At 38.7% G+C, this 15,262-nt stretch overlaps 1 protein-coding gene across 8 annotated transcripts in view; it reads right to left on the reverse strand.

The window, feature by feature from the left end:
* TAB3 (TGF-beta activated kinase 1 (MAP3K7) binding protein 3) overlaps window positions 1-15,262 on the reverse strand; it is a 75,913-nt gene that overhangs the window by 50,694 nt on the left and 9,957 nt on the right. For 2 of the 8 annotated variants that reach the window (XM_037902025.2, XM_043538011.1), the window contains exons 2-3: window positions 11,944-12,029; window positions 2,335-2,438 (exon numbers count right to left, since the gene is read on the reverse strand). The exons of 2 other annotated variants lie outside the window; for them this stretch is intronic. The gene's annotated coding sequence lies outside the window, so the exon portion shown is untranslated. Of the gene's footprint in view, window positions 1-2,334; window positions 2,439-7,271; window positions 7,659-11,943; window positions 12,030-15,262 lie in introns of those variants that run through there. 4 more of the 8 variants (XM_037902017.2, XR_006287886.1, XM_037902041.2 and 1 more) reach the window with 4 other exon arrangements.

Here is a 15,262-nt window from a genome sequence, read left to right on the forward strand (position 1 = left end):
CTGCAGATCTTATACCAGATGTCTCAGGCTGGGCACCCAGAAAATGAGAAATATGGACTTAGTGGCAAACTGAAAACATTTTGGTTTAAGTGGCTTGCTTAGCATCACACACAAGAACTCTGCAGCAGAGGCAGGGACAGAATCTAATTCTCTAGCATGGCATTTAACTGCAACAAATGAGGCCACAGTCTTTCTGACAACAGTTTCCTTCAATACGCAACCTCCATTAATTCCCTGAGCACAGTCCATCCTTTGTGCTGAATAAGGCATAGGTGCTATGAGAAAAATAGGATGCAACTTCAAGTTTTAGGGTCCACCCAGACCAGGAAGGCATTCTCTCACTACCTGCCCTACTGTAACTTTGGGTCCTGACACCAATCACCAGCCTACAAGAATAAGGCCTCATCCTGGTTCTCATCAAACTTTGCAGGCTGACATCAACACTGCTTCAAGTTCCAGGTCTCCCCAAATTCATCTTCTCCGAGTTCTTAATTAACAGACACTTGGACTATTCTCCTCTTGTTCATCACTCCCAAAGTCCTGAAACTAGCCCCCCAGTTATCATATCACTTTTGAACACAAAATCCACAAAGTTTACACACCAGAGATCTGCTTGGGATGAAAACAAACAAAAAAGCTTATTTAATAGAGAAATCACAAATTCAAAGATGAAATAGTAAGTGGAACGTAAGCTTACACAGAAAATAAACAAAAATGCAACCTCAGACTTTACATGATCATTTTAGAAGAGGGATTTTATCTAATATGGGTTCCCTACTGACTTAAAACAAACAGTTTCTCAGCATACCCCCTTGGCTGTAGCAGCGATCCTGCCTCAAGACTGTACCCCAAGTTCTGGATGTTCTTCAGTTCAAACCTTTTCCATTTTAAAAGATTTTACTCCTGGGGGAATTCTGTGCCACTGTGCAATTCAGAATTTTGCAAAAATTAATGTTGTGTACACAGAATAGGGTGACCAGACATCCCGATAAAATCGGGACTGTCACGATATTTAGTTGTTTGTCCCGCGTCCTGACCGATGTACGGCATTTGTCCTGATATTTTGCTTCAGCAGCACTGGCTTCTTCTTTTTTTTTTTGCTTGGGGTGGCAAAAAACCTAGAGCCAGCCCTGGAAGAGTCTGTGGCTGCCCCCTCCGATATTTTGTTCTTGTCATCTGGTCACCCTACACAGAATTTCCTGAACCCCCCCTGCAACATGGGCTGCAGAGATGTTGGCCGCAACTAGGGGCCGGTGGACCTGGCAGAGCATAGCTCATAAATAGGAGACAACGCCAGCGGGAAGGAGAGCGAGGGGGAACTGGAGGGTTCCCATCAGCTGCAGTTCCTGGCATTCCCTGAAGGAAGGAAGTGGCAGCATACAGTAAACTCCATGCAAGCCCAGGACCCAGCATCAGACTGCTTCTCACTCTGAATCCCTGGCCTCTGGGGCATAGAGGGTGTGAGTGTGAGTGTCTGGGCAGGGGGAGGGGTCCCACAGCTGGGCTCTGGGAATGGAGGGGAGGGGGCAGAGAAGCAGGAACTGGGTTGTTTACCTCTACTCCTGGGAGGATTTTTGTGTGGGTCTATCATTACAGACATATTTGCTGACAGGTATTTTTAAATAAATTACCAAAATAATTGAAAAAATGGCATGGTTATATACTGTTATTTTGACAAATAAAATTTTCAGAATTTCGCAGAATTTTAAATTATTGTGAACAGAATTTTTATTTTTTTGGCAACAAAATTACCCCAGGAGTAACGTTTGTATATTTCTTTCCTTTAGTCACTATAGATATTCAAAGGGTGTGGGGGGGGGGGGGGGGGAGGGGAAGGGGGTGGAAATGATCCCTCCTTTCTTAGTTTTTGAACACTGTGGTTTTCTTTTCATTTTCAAGCTCTTCCCATTTGCTTTGATGGTTTCTTATTGTTTTTTCCTGGGCTGTCAATGGCTAAGTGCTTGAAGCCATTTCTTAATTTCTAAGTGCTTGACTTTGCAACTTTAACTTTTTCAATGTAGCTTTGGATACAATATGAAAATCAGATTTGCCTTTTAACATCTGCAGTTGCCATCACTATGTTGTATTAGACAGATAGCAAACAGAATTTAAACAATTAAGGATACCATTGTATCATGATAATTAACAAAGTGTAACAACTCTGCACTGTGTTGTGAAAATATCAATTTTTTGTAGTCGTACACACTTCAATACAATGAGACTAATGGGCATTTTAAAGAATCAAGACTTTGAATTTCACATTTTCTATATAACATACTTTCAATTTTTTGTAATTTGTTTAACTTTTGGGTTTACAAACTAGAATATACTTACAATGTTACAGTGATTGTTATTAGAGAGTCATCTCACGAAAGGTTGACTTTTTAGTTTTGATGTATTGAAGCATCTGTCAGAAAATGCAACAGTTTTGCCAATACCTAAGTAAAAGAATCAATGACTAATTAGATGTGCAAGTGGGGCTAGTTTGTAAAATGTTAGTTTTATTAATAAAGAACACAGTCACTTAAATAAAACACTTAGTGAATGTTTGAGAGCTAAAAGACATCTAAAGTTTTGATGGCTCACCATCATTCATTCCTCTGAGTTTTTGGAGGACATATAAAATGCTTTTTGAACACTATACATACATACATACATACATACATACACACACACACACACTAAAGAGACCGAAGTAGACTGATTCAATACAGGAACCAGTCAATAACAATTACACTTCATTTCCTAAAACAAGTATATTTCCACCATACAATATTAATTCTTTATTTAAAAAAAAATATATGTTAAACATTACATTATTAATGGATAGTTAAAAATTAAATGTCTTCTCCTTAGCTTTATTCTTTTTTCTCTCTTCCCCATCATAGTACAATCAATATTTTAAGAGTGCCCACACCCCTTTATATACTTAAAATGTGAATTTAATTCCTTGAATTTGTATGGTCAATTTTAATTACTTATGTGTGCAAGTTAGATATGCAATTGCAGAAAGATTCGGAACCTGTGATTGCATAGATGGCCGGATTTTAAAATATTTTGCCCCAAGTGTAGGCTTAATATAATAGGGAAAGGTATCCAAACTTATCTGAAAAAAATATATATATATATTTTTTTAGAATAATAGGATCCACAGATCCATTACAATAGGATTGCAGCCTTGGAGCAAAACCAGCTCTGTCAGGCACTGGCAACGGAAGACTGCACCACCTCCTTAAGTTCCTTCTACTTGAGACAACTTCCATAGCCAGGATAATTCAAAATCTACTTTCCTAAATTACAGATTGTGTTAAATATACTCAGGGGTGGGGAAGGATACAAAAATTTCTCTTACTGCAGAGCATGATAAATTCCACCTATTGACAATAAACCTTAATCCTTGGATATCAATTTCTATTTCTATTCTTGATGATCCATTTGTCTTCTGAGTGGGCCAGATCTCTGAGCTTTGCTACTTGAAAAAGGAAATTTCTACATAAGCATGGATAAGTTTTCCTATCCTTCATGCTAAAGTCCACAGATCTGTTGCAACAGGATTTGCATAGCAGTATGCCTCCAGGGCAGAAAGCAGGATCATCCTGTAAATATGGACATCCAAAACAAGGTATAGTACATACAATTATCTACTCCTACTCAGGAGTGGAGAAGACTTCTTCCAGAAGTAAAAGGGAATTGGCTGACATAGGATGACCAATGTGCAAAATCTGGTGAACTATCTAGCAAATCTCAATACAGAAGACATGACTACTCTGCCCTGAGACTTTCAGTGATGTCAAGGTCTAGACTTTGATGCTTAACCAAAGAAGGAATACTTCTTGGGAAGGAACGTTGGTGACAGTTGAAAAGACTGTCTGAACTAAAAGTACAATATTTGGGTCTCATTAGATAAAGTTCCCAACTTCAAATAAAAACCTCATCTGATAGAAGGTAATAGTCATATGGAGGCCTACTCTAATGGATAAGAAGTATAATGCATTCTATCTCGGTAGTGCTGTAAGGAACAGAATGAGGTTCCAAGGTCATATCCTATGTCTTTTCAACGCTGGAATACGGTTTATGCCCTAAGGAAGAATTTAATGTTGGGATATGTACAAAACTTCCCCTTCTTGAACATGTTGAGAACATTATGCTACACAGACTTAACCTTTTTGCTTGGACACTTATAAATCCACAACAGAGTCTTCCTAGGAGAACTCTACGGAAGTTATACTATGGACTTTGCACCAGCCCACAGAATAAATTTAATCTGTACTTCTCCACTGGGGTCCATAAAGCAAAAAAATCTCTTCCTCCAAGTATTCATTTTAAAACCTGTCTGCTCCCAGATGGAGGACAAGTCTTGCAATACATTAATTTGCTAGGTTAATCATACCTGAGAGCCAAAGTCTCTTCAGCAAGAAAGACATGAACACTATCGCTGCTGCTCTTTGTATTATTCTGCAGAGGGGTGGAAAAGGAAAGACAACAGAGCTCTCTCCCAGTTCTGCAAGATGTCGTTCACCACCTCACATCCGAGTTCCTTACACATAGTGAGATCTCAGAGCACTTGATTTAGGATTTCCAGATTCAAAGAGTTCCGTCAACAGCCCACCAAACTGGATTATGATGACATTTCTGGGTGCAGCAGCCACTCTGTTAATATGACTTCTGCCAGTTAAATCTTGGTGTTCATCTTTTCCTCGGTGGGCAGTGCATGTTGACAGAGGAAGTTTTGTTCTATCCTGGACAGAATTTCAACCTGAGGTCTTAACACAGACTTCCCAAGTATTATGAAAACGCTATCAGAAATATTGTCTATTATGACTGTAGAAGGAGCAGAGCCCTGAGATCTCAATGAATCACTGTGTCCCAGCAGGTGGATACTGCGTTCTCTCTTTCTGGTACCTGAACTGAATTAGAAAGACCCCTTAAAAGAAAGATCTGATTTTCTTCATTCACTAGCTGTGAGAGTAGAGAATATAGAACCCCAGCTAGATCCCTGCCACTGGATGAGATAGGGAGGAAATACCCAGATTTACTGGATAGGTATCATATGAACTCTATCACTGAAGCATGCCTGTGTATAAGATCAAAATTTTCAATAGGCTCTAATAAGAATTTGATTTTTGTTTTTGTGACATCTCCTGTTAACATTCTTCTGACAGGAGACCTTGTATTTGATAGTATTCTTCGTCAGCCCAGGCCTATGTCTGGGTTTCTTCGTAATATATCTGTGTTTGTCGTGAATTCAAGATATTCCAGATCATTGTGTCTTTGCTTCAAGCTTTCTCGCTGTACAGAAACCTTGAACTGAAAAATTGTCTGGGGAGAGAAATGAATTTTCTTCTCTCCTAAAGCCAATATTATTGCTACCATGATACTGGAGAGACCCCCTTGAATGACAGCCAAGATCAAATGGTAAGGACTGAAACTAGGAATGGAAAAAGGCTCCTGTTCACTTGCAAACATAAGAATGGTCTGGAAGTGTTAAAATAGGAATGCTTTGAAGACAAACCGCTACTAGGAACTTATTTAGATGTTTCACATAGGGCCTTGCTCAGCTTTTCCCTGATTCTCTGAGGGTAGAAATAGGATGGGGAGTGGATTGCACTGCTCCAATCTGAAGTACACAAGGGATGATAACATTAACATTGTGGCCTTTCCCTGGGTTGCTGAAACTTGGAATGGAACAAAACTATTTCTGAAATCCTTGCATGGCTCTTTTGGGTACCCCCTCTGGACAACGTCCAGTTACCTTATTTGAGCAAAAATAAAGGTAGCCTTTTTCTTCCCAAACTGGCACGAGTCAGGGGGTCTATCTCCAGATAGAGCTGGTTAGGAAATCCTCAGATAGCGCTGAGGCAACAGAAATTCTATACTGAACCTGCACTTGTTCTAACTACCACTTGCTAAGAGGTATTTTCTCCTGCTGTACCTCATGAACTGCTTCAACTTGCCATATAACCTTTATTTCTTTCTACTATGTCTGGCAGGAGTTGGGATTGTAAAGCAATATTCCAATGACTCTGAATAGTCTCAGCTTTCCCTAAAGTTTCTCATTGTAACAGGTAACTGATTTTTCTGAGTGCTGATGCCAAGGACCAAAGCCTCCTAATGTCTGCATGAAACAGATCTGAATCCTACTTTTTTTCTTCATTCCAGGGAGAAGGAAGCCCTTGAGGCCATGTGATCTTTAGGTGGCACTGAGCCTTGCAGCACTGGCCACCCCCTAGCTTGAGAAAACATACCGGGGCACGCAGGGTGTCACATGACCGTTTAGATTTGTTTATTTTTGTTGGCATGGTTCATGAGCTTTCATGCCCAAATGAGGGGGCTCAGACGCTGCCTGTCTGGATTTGGTTGCCTGTGAAAGGCCACTGTTTCAGGTAAAATTCTCCCCCCAGTTTAAAAACACCCAGTCCCTGACCACTTGACAAACAGCCACATTTATCTTCCGCAGTGATACCATGTTAAAACACTGATTTTTAATATCTTCTAGGCTGCCCCAACTACTCCCCCATTTGGCTACCTACTCTCACTTTGGCCAACACTGGTGCAGATAAGCATACTATGACTCTCTCATTCTTACATGTTTTGATGAGCAGCAAAATATTTACTAATGTTGGCATTTAAAGTATCATCCCTGGTAAGTGAGTTAGCACCCAGCTATAGAAGAGGGTGAGTTCATTGCTTCAGACTCTCTGCAAACTCAGACATCATTGTAATTTATGTCACGATTTTAAGATTTTCTGTGCCATCATAACAACTACAGACTTTCATTAAAACAGCAGAAAGAAAACACTCTGGAGAACCATAAAAGCACTGTCCTTTCATCCCTGGCTAGTACTTTGTTTCCCCACACAAGAGGGCAGGTATCACACTCTGGGCAATAATACTTTAATAGGTCTTCAGTATTAGCAGTATGTTAAGCAGCTACTGAATTCATCTAAATATTAATGACTGCTGGAGAAACATTAAAGTATTGTTTGAGAGTTCCATAAGGTATTGGTCTTCTTTCCAATAAGTGTTATGTTCACACAGTCATTTTTAAAGAACTGTAATCCAAAAGTCACTTGTAGAATTTAACCAAATGTAAACATTGTTGGCCTTCCCAACATTAACTAGAAAAGCAAAAAGGCTTTCCTAACTCCAAGTAAGGAGGTAGGTGAAAAGAGTGTTAAATGAGGCTCATAACACCCACATGCAAAGTCACAACCAAATCATCTGTAAATTTTCCCACATTTACACATTTTAATTCTGCCCTATAAACCCACCTGCATCAAATGGAGCCTCCATGAAGTCAGCTCGCGTGTACAGGAGCTTGCACCATCAAGGGAGCTCTTCATTATTGTGAAAATATCCTACTTTTTCAATATGATATGTGCAAAAGTTAATCTTAAAAATATTTTAAAGATTCAACTCAGAAAAATTAATCTAAAATCTAGGGCTGTCTAATTGCAGTTAACTCACATGATAAACTCAAAAAAATTAATCACAATTAGAAAAATTAGTCGTGATTAATCACAGTATTAATTGCACTGAAACAAAATATCAATTGAAATGTATTAAATATTTTGGATGTTTTTCTATATTTTCAAATATATTGATTTCAATTACAACACAGTACAAAGTGTACAATGCTCACTTTATATTATTTTTGATCATTTTAGAGTGCAAATATTTGTAAACAAAAGAAATAGTATTTTTCAATTCACCTAATACAAGTACTGTTGTGTAATCTCTATCATGAAAGTTGCACTACAGTACTTGTATTAGATGAATTGAAAAATACTATTTTTATGTTTTACAGTGCAAATGTGTAATCAAAAATATAAAGTGAGCACTGTACATTTTGTATTCTGTGTTACTGAAATCGATATATTTGAAAATGTAGAAAACATCCAAAATATTTAAATAAATGGTATTCTATTATTATTTAATCATGCAATTAAACAGGATTCATTATTTTAATCGCTTGACAGCCCTAGTAAAAACATTTTTCACATGGATGCTGTGACAAGAAAAAAAAATTCAGTTGGATCTTGATTGCAGGATCAAGGCCTGTGTGTGCAGATGCTTGCTCGCTCAGAGCCCATATTGACTTTAGTGATGCTCAGCATGGAAGCCAGGATCTGCCCAGGAGAATTAGATTGCAGGAGCAGGGCCTTCATTTCTTCTCTGGTTCTAAAGCATCTACTCTGATTAGAAGAGCAATTTGCTACACATTTTTCAAAACAAACAAAAACACAAGAATCAGTAAATATATTCCAAGTGCTGTCATTGCCCAAAAGACTGCAGTTTTCCAAATATGTATTAAAGTTTTTCCTTCTGATGTTTACATCAACAACTTCTAAGAATAACTGAGCATGAGAACCAAGAGAGTCCACAAGTAAATAAGTGGTCATAGTTTCATATTCAGAACTACTGTGTTGTCAAAGGCCATGTTTCTTATTTGTATCTTTTGTTAAGCACTATACTGCGCACGTCAAACCTGGCAATAATTGGCACACTCCACTGTGAAAGACAATTACAGCAAATATCTTAAATTGTATGCAGCATGCTGTAAATTTTAATAAAACTTCTTTAAAAAATTAGGAAATCCATCATCATGACAAATCCCAAAGGGACATGGTCTCACAAACTGAGCTCCACCCAGATCACACTCTGGCAAGATGCTTGAGGTGGTCTGGTTATATATTCAGTTTATGTCCATCACTGGCAATCTTGTCATGCCACTAAAGCTTTCGACACCCTTGCAATTGCTGGTCATGTAGGAGCATTTATTGGTATACACACTTCAGAATTTGTTGATCCTTTGTTCTATTAACGTATCCATATCAAGAAAGCCACTGAAACTAAACAACAGTTGATTGAGGCGGTTGCTGGATTTGACTTCAACTATCTCATTTCTGATCTTGTTCTTGATACGGAATAGCTCATGAAGATGACAAGAATCAGAAACATCTATCAAGTGTTCTTCAGCCTTCCACGTTTCACTTCCATACGACGGAGTTAGTATAACTGTGGCTCTTTAGATCGACAACTTCGTAGCAAATGCGATGTCACAACATCCACACAGTGGACCCTGAAGGGTCCGAAACATGGCACAGGTGCAGCTATACACACATCCATATTTTTTGAGTAACCTCCAGCACTGTCTAAGACGCTTCACAAATGTTTGAAAGCTGCCATCTGCTCGATGTCTCCCAGACAAGTTAATAATGAGCTGGTCGTAATTTGGCGCTGGAGGCTTCTTGATGGTAATGGCCAAGGATTTACCTTGATCCAGATTAATAACCAGACCAGTGCGCGCTGCTTCTTGCCCAATCAGCCATCAACTGCAGGAATTGACCAAACTGAGCCGACAAGACAATATTATCTGCAGCTATGACACTGTCTTGTAAATTTAGGGGATCCAACAACATACAAATAAAGCAGCTGTCGGATGTTTCTTTTTAATTCAAGATGGGAGACAACAGGAATCCCAGTAATGGGATTTAAAATTCTGTGATATATTTGGAGGCAAATATGAAAATATTTTCTCTTCACATTTGGGTAAATAATGGAACACCTCTAACTGCTGTACATTTTTAACTCCACCACTACTGCTAACAGAAAAGGTTGTTTCATCAGATAAGCGTGACTCCAGATTAGACACAATCTTATCCAATTTGGGATTCAGTTAGGAAGTCTTAAAATAAAGAGTAAATTGTGATGATCCACAGTACTATGGTTTCTCATTTTCTTATTGTCAGGGTTCCTTCCCCACTCTGAACTCTAGGGTACAGATGTGGGGACCTGCATGCAAGACCCCCTAAGCTTATTCTTACCACACTAGGTTAAAACTTTCCCAAGTCCTTGAACTGTATGCTGCCACCACCAAGCGTTTTAAAAAAAGAACAGGGACAGAGCCTACTTGGAGACATCTTCCCCCAAAATATCCCCCCAAGCCCTACACCCCCTTTCCTGGGGAAGGCTTGATAAGAATCTTCACCAATTTGTACAGGTGAACACCGATCCAAACCCTTGGATCTTAAGAACAATGAAAAATCAATCAGGTTCTTAAAAGAAGAATTTTAATTAAAGAAAAGGTAAAAGAATCAGCTCTGTAAAATCAGGATGGTAAATACCTTACAGGGTAATCAGATTCAAAACAGAGAATCCCTCCAGGCAAAACCTTAAGTTATAAAAAGACACTAAAACAGGTATACACATTCCATCCAGCACAGCTTACCTTACTAGCCATTAAACAAAAAGAAATCTAACGCATTTCTAGCTAGATTACTTACTAACTTAACAGAAGTTCTGAGGCTGCCTTCCTCATCTGTTCCCGGCAAAAGCATCACACAGACAGACAAACCTTTTGTCCCCACCTCCCCTCCAGATCTGAAAGTATCTTGTCCTCTCATTGGTCATTTGGGTCAGGTGCCAGCTAGGTTACCTTAGCTTCTTAACCTTTTACAGGTGAAAGGGTTTTGCCTCTGGCCAGGATGGATTTTATAGCACTGTATACAGAAAGGTGGTTACCCTTCCCTTTATATTTATGACACTTATACACCAGAGTAACTCAAGAAAGAGAAGGAAGGATTTTTTTTGGCCTGTTTTATACCAAAATCCAGGATACCTCTTGTGCTTTATTGCTTCTTGCTCAGATAGTGTGCCTGAACTAGACACATCCAGCTCCTTACTGAATTCTTTGGCAGAGGGCTGCAAGATTGTTTCCACTTGTGTGAGGACTTCAGTTTACCTCCCATTTCCATTCAGAGTCACAGAGATGGGGAGATTGAACAGAGACTATTCTAATAGATCCCTTTGAGAGTCAGAGGTCTGGAAGTGCCTTGACTTCTCAGAACTCGCTTTCCTTGAAGGTTTGGTTCCCTTCTTAGGTCCTGCTTGTCCAGCCTTTTGAAGAATGTCTGGATTGTAGGTGCCCCTGTTGAGGCACTGGAGGAAAAAGGATTTTTGCTCAGGGAAGTAATTCCCATACTTAGGGATACAAGCTACTGGAGAGAGATTGCCCATAGAAAATGAAGCTTTATGCTATGAAATATTTCCCACTTCTAAATGCATGGATATGAAACTAAGGCCTTAATGGAGAGATCCCAGTTGATGGACTGATGACCTATCACTTGCACTAAGGGGAGGAAGGCCATTGGGGTGCACCACTCCAACAGGTGGAGATGAAGGCCCCTTAATAGCATTTCATGCGTCTGCTGAAGGTCCCTTAATAGTATTTCATGCATCCTTGGGGCTCCATATGGTGGTGCTCTCCCACTGGGGATAGGGAACAGGCAACAGTAGCTGTACTGTAGGCCCAGATTGCTAAAGCAGGTTTGTGCAGTTTTGGCTTTGTTTTGATAAGCCACCCAGTCAGTGTTCCAGGCCAGGGAAGCACATGGGTAAATTTTTCAAAAGTTCCTGAGCCCCATTTTCAAAATAATGAGAATTATTTAGTAGCCTACGTCCCATTGACTTTCAATAGGACTTAGATCCTCAACTCACTTAGGGTATGTTTATGCAAGGATAAAAAAAACCCCATGGCTGGCGGGGGTCATCTACTCAGACTCACGAGATTCAGACTCTGGGGCTGAAAAATTGCTGTGTAGATATTTGGGCTCAGGCTGCAGCCCAAGCCCTGTGAGGCCACATCAGCTGACAGGGGCCAGCCGCGGGTGTTTAACTGCAATATAGACATACCATAAGTTGCTTTCGAAAATTTTACACTGCTCCACCGATCCTCCTTTCTCTATTCCCACTTTATCTTTGCCACATCAGAAGGAAACAAGGGACAAGGAGGCTACTCCCGTCTACTCTAGGAAGTGGCTATGGTCACTAGGCCCTGACTGCAGAAACTGCAAAAATCTGTTCATGTATTCTACTGGATACTTCACAAGAGTGTGTTTTAGGGGTACACAGTGCACAAGAAGAAGAATCTAAGATACTTACTCTTTAAATAAAGAATAAATCCCCTTAATATCTTCTTAGGAAGTCATATTTCCAGGAGTGCATCTCTGCCGATTCACTTGCAGCATCTGTTTGAGACAAGGTCATTTGCATGAGCTCCAGCCAGAAGCAGAAAACGTTTCCATTTTAGAGAATGGGAGGAAATAACTGAAGCAAGAAAGAATGATTATGCTGCACAATTCTGGAATGATTACAAAAGGTGGGTAATCTTTTGAACATATAAGCACCGATATATTTTGTGTTTTAACAAGTTATATACAGAGCTAATAACTTAAACCCAGCATCATCAGAAAAGCTTTAGAATACTATTGAGTAGCATCACAAAGAAGAGGCAAGTTTACTTTCCTGATTGATGAAAAAAATACCACCAGAAGGTTATCCACTGCAGACGGTTAGGATTCCATCAGCACTACTGCCTATAACACGGAATGCCACATCAAATTCAGCTCCATGGCAGTAAGTTATTTCATAAAACTGAGAAGCAAATGTGTGCAGCCAGTATATGCTTAATGTTTTCCTAATTTTTCCGCAATTTTAACATTTAGTAAGATGTATACAATTAAACATTTCCCTATTATGCTTCTCATAACTCCATCAACTTCCCATTTGTTAATAAATTTAAAGTTACATGTCTAGAAAGCTTGGCTAAATACCAGTAATGAATTGCAGTAACATCTTTCAATAATATACTCTATAAAACTATCTTCAGCACGCTTACTGAAAATATAACTCAAATATTTTGTACAGTACGTGCTTACTGTTAATACTGCAACCACCACCAAGATATCAGACAATTAACATATACAGTTGCAAATTTCCATAGCCAAGTGATCAGTAAAATACACTTTCCAGACTAACTTCCACCTTCAAGTATTTTATTAATATTTCAGTATAACTGAAAATTGAATTACTACTTATCTATGCCACATAATTCAGTGCTGCTCCCATGCACACAGAGAGATGTTGCCATAAAAGCTGGGTCTCATATGCAGCATATGACAAAGGGTCCCAAGTACTGATCTATGACATAAAATGTTATGAAGTCACTTCTATAACACAAAAGGCCCAGGAGTTGGGGGAGGAGTCTTAGTAAGTACAAATATTCTCCTTCCACACAAGTTCTCATTTTCTGAACAGAGCAGGGTGGATAAAAATCAATGCTATTTTAAAAAAATTAAAGTAAAACGGATTTTTTTATTTAAATCGGATTTTTTTGATAAAACGCTTTCTGAGGAAAAAACCTATCTAAAAAAACCCAATAAAACTAAAGATAGTTTTAATTAAGATATATCTTTGAGTTATAATGTATCATCATGGAAGACGGATTATAAATTCTAATTCTATAGTATAGACAATATATTCATATAATGTTTAAGAAAAGTTTTGTAAATGAGTTCCAATAGTTCATGGATTAGGGACCCAATTTTATGAGGTTCCAGGGGCTTCTGTATAGATTATTTAGCTTAATCTTTCTATCTACCCAATGAGACTCAGTGTTTAGTCTAGAAGATACCATCCAAGATGCTTAGTTTTGCAGTTCTCACTCAAACTGTGGATTTGTGTCTCCAGAGATAACATGCTCGTTAACAGCAAAAATGTTTTAAAATAAATAATATATAGACGTGAGAAATAACAGACCTCAACCCTACTGTCCCTCTGAAAATTTGTGTACACAGAATCAATCCCTTACCTCTCTCTAAAAGTACAAAGTTTCAAAAATGAATAGAAGATTGTTGGGGATGGAATAGATCTGGACAAAGAGAAGAAGTCCGGAGAGAATGTCAGAAGGGTTTTGAGCAGCATATTCCCAAAGTCTTGCAATCTTTCTGAGTGAAGCTTCATTGATTTGAGATCTACTATACCATTCTCTCACTAGAAGGGAAAAGGTATGGCAGCAGGCTGTAAAAGAGACCCAGTTTGGGAATATTTTAATTAAGTTCCTCTACCTGTGGGTAAGACAAACATGCGTGCAAAATGCAAACAGTGCAACAACGAAATGCAAGGCCTGTTTGCCTGAATGAAACAACATCATGAGAAGTGTTCCTTCTCAGGAGGAAGCTGTGTTGAAGAGGACGAAAGGGACATGTCTGAACATGCAGGATCTTCAGGTTGGTAAACTTTTATTTCATACTACTTTCTTAAGGACTGCCTATCTTCCTTCTGGACTATTCTTGAATTCTCATGTTTGAGCAAAAAATATAGTTGTTACTCTATGGTACTATCATTTTAGATGCAGTTGGGATAAAAAAATAAATAGCTGAAATAGGCAGACCTTCCTTTTACAATTTCACCTTTAAAGTAGTACTGAGTGTCCGTGAATGCAATGAGTAATACTAAATGAGCAGTAAGGTAATAATAATTAAATAACTGCATTGACTTATTTTGTTCAGGAGAATCCATCATCAACATACAGAATTCTGAAGACTATCCACATTCAAGATCACCATCATTTTCTATAGTTTCAGAGTTATCTGACAATGATAGCGTTCCAGTCATACCATGTGTGTCACATAGTGATAGTATATCACTTGTAGCAAAAAGAAAAAAAAAATCTCCATCATCCAGAAACAACCAGAAATAAGTTTGTGATAAGAACCAGAAGATTACAAAAAGAGGTAATTGATGAAAAAATTGCTCCATTTATGTAATAAACTCTACTTTCCGTATGATTGAGAACCCACACTTCATTAACATGGTTCAGTCATTAAGACCAGGATACAGTCCTCCCAACAGAGCAGATGTCGCAGGCAAATTGCTGGATAAAGTGTATGAAAGAGAAATTTAGCAGTGTGCAAAAGGTCTAGAGGGTGAAATTGTTAAACTGAGTCTTGATGGGTGGAGCAATGTCCACAATGATCCTGTCATATGTGCTTGTGTGACAACAGAAGAAGGAAGGTCTTCCTTTCAGAAACAATTGATACATCAGAAAATGCGCACATAGCTAAATACTTACAAGAATACCAGTAAAAGCTATAACAAACTGTGAAAAAAAATTCAAATGTCTTGTATGCATCTTGGTCACAGACAACACTGTAAATGTATCCAAGATGAGAAGAAATTATTTAGAAGAGAGTGAAAAGAGTCCCAAGCCAATAACATACGGTTGCAGTGCTCATTTGATGCACCTCCTAGCCAAAGACTTCAGTGTTCCAGAAATAAAGGCTAATGTTGTTGAAATTGCAAAATACTTCCGTAACAACCCTTTGCAGCAGCTGCTCTGAAAAAAGCAGGAGGAAACAAGCTAACTCTCCCACTAGATGTGTGATGGAACTCAGTAGTGGACTGTTTTGAGCACTATATC

This window comes from Chelonia mydas, chromosome 1 (genome assembly GCF_015237465.2).
Source record: "Chelonia mydas isolate rCheMyd1 chromosome 1, rCheMyd1.pri.v2, whole genome shotgun sequence".
Taxonomy (NCBI): Eukaryota; Metazoa; Chordata; order Testudines; family Cheloniidae; genus Chelonia; species Chelonia mydas.